Source organism: Mustela nigripes, unplaced genomic scaffold, assembly GCF_022355385.1.
Source record: "Mustela nigripes isolate SB6536 unplaced genomic scaffold, MUSNIG.SB6536 HiC_scaffold_3063, whole genome shotgun sequence".
NCBI classification, from domain to species: domain Eukaryota; kingdom Metazoa; phylum Chordata; class Mammalia; order Carnivora; family Mustelidae; genus Mustela; species Mustela nigripes.
In genome coordinates this window covers 1,812-4,047 of record NW_026742469.1, presented here as the reverse complement: position 1 = coordinate 4,047, position 2,236 = coordinate 1,812, and the positions used below count along the sequence as shown (strand labels likewise).

General features: G+C 45.3%; 1 pseudogene; it reads left to right on the top strand.

The window, feature by feature from the left end:
• The first annotated feature begins 813 nt into the window (after positions 1-813).
• Positions 814-2,025, top strand: LOC132009002 (H/ACA ribonucleoprotein complex non-core subunit NAF1-like; annotated as a pseudogene).
• The last annotated feature ends 211 nt before the right edge of the window (positions 2,026-2,236 follow it).

Sequence of the window (2,236 nt, the reverse complement as noted above, 5' to 3'; positions counted from 1 at the left end):
TTTTGACACTGTTAAGATGAAGGGTTCACTGGGTTATCTTCTACTGCGGTGTAAAGTTTTTTGCTTGTTTGCTACCTGGAAAGATGTGGAATATGACAGCACTAACACACACACACACACACACACACAGAGTCATAGTATTCTTTTGGCTTTTCAAAATTTTCCTTCCTCCTTTAACCAGCATTACTCTAGCTGGTGGCCTGAGTTTTGCTCTGGCAGCCTGCTATGAGACATCAAAGGGTACAGCAGGAATGTTCACCATCTGTCTCTCTAGTGAGCACAGCCCTTCTCAAGAGATTGTCATCCCATAACGGAAGTATCAAAACAAAGGTGCCCTGAGAATACCAATTCCAACTCCAACTCCAACTCCCAAGGGTTGGAACATGCTGATGTCCACCCTGAGGTCAGCTGCACAATGCATATGACAGTGGGCAACTGTCCCAGCACCATCTGAGTAGGCAATCCACTCTACTTCTAATACCTGAGATCCAAGGAAAGATCAAAACCCCTGAGCTATATAAAGGCAAAGGACTCACACACAATGAAAAAGACATTCTTATAGACACTTGGAGAAATTTTATTATACTCATTAATTAACAATGAGTAAATAAAAAATTAAAAGAAAAGCAAGCACAGAGTAGGCTCCCCTGGAAGTGCCCCTGTGTAAGCGACGGGGGCGTGTCTCCAGGCAGGTCCTCCTGCAGTTACCCTAGAAATGTGGGAAATCTGGCGCAGATGCGGTTACAACCTGCACAGTTCTATCTTTTTCCTAGCAAGCTGTGAGCCTGTCTGAGGGCCCTCTGGTGCAACACCATGAAAGTAGTTGAGGCCACGGCAGCTCAGCTAGAAACTTTGAACTTTAATGGCACTGGTTTGGGGGATGGCCAAGGTCAGGCGGTGCAGTCTCAGGGCTGTATATATGTTCCAGGATCACGGCCGTCACTGCAGTCGCATGAGGTGTCCCCGGACAGCAGACAGGACACGGATGTTCAGCCTGCCAAGGAGCAGTCACTTGAATTTCCTCCACAGTCAAGGCGGGAACTGCTCACCATCCCTGAGCGCTGTAGAGCTGGCGGGGACACGGACTCTCTAGACACTTCAGCCTCCGATTTGGACTTGGACGGTGAAACAGATTCGGGTAGTTCAAGAGCCTCCTCATTCTCATCATCTTCCTCTTGTATATCACTTCCTCCACTGCTGTCAGGCGGAGAAGATGGCTGACAAACTGAGAAGGAAAACAAGAATTTTATTCTGAAAACAAAAGATGAATTACTTTTTAATGGACTACTTTCTGTTGAAGAACTCACTATTATTCTGCATGAAGATACTGATTTAAAGCCCCTTGGGATGGTTTCAAGTATTATTGAGCAATTGGTAATAATTCCATTGATGATTAACCTATCTCCGGTTAATGGGAATGTAATGTTCTTTTGAGACTGTAATTTTTAAAAGCAATTGACAGGCAGCAGGAAAGATATTTGAGATATTTGAACCTGTTGCACATCCATTTATATCTCACGGTTTAATTCTTCAGAGCACATTGAGAGTAAAGGTATGATAATACAGGACACTATGTATTTTGGTCGGTCAAAGAAAGTCTTCACTCAGTACATAGTCACAGAAATGCCCAGAGTGTCTCAATCGCATTCCTCAGTCCCTGCGATATCAGTGAATCATTTTCCAAGAGCAAGTGTGACCCGGAAGAATGTACTCACTCTCTCAGTCCAATGTAGGTCAGGCCCATCCAAGGTCAAGCCTGAAATGGGCAAACTGGGTGGGAGGGATGTGAGTGCCAAATTATGGGAAAAGGCCTGGAGAACTGGCACTTTGGGCTCTCACCTTGAAAGCATAAAGGGAGAGAGGTCTGGGGCAGAAAAAGCAATGGAGACCCTGAGAAACCCTGAGAGCCTGATTGGAATCAGCCTGTGTCAGAGTCTCTGTCAGAGAAACTTATCTGCAAAGGCTGGACTGTATGCTGAAACCATGAGGCCAGGATCCTGCTCTCTGCTGACCTTCACCAAATAATCAGACCCACCGTTCACCAGGTGCCATTTCACTCCAAATGTTATGTACTTTATTTCAATAAATAATTTACTCTAATCCTCAGAGGAGAGTCTTTTCCTCATTGTAAATTTGAGAGACAGAAGCTCAACCATAGGAGAACACCTGTCAAGGGTCATTTGGTTGTGTGGCCAAATCCTACAGGAGCCAGGTGTACCCCAAGCTCAGCTGAGCT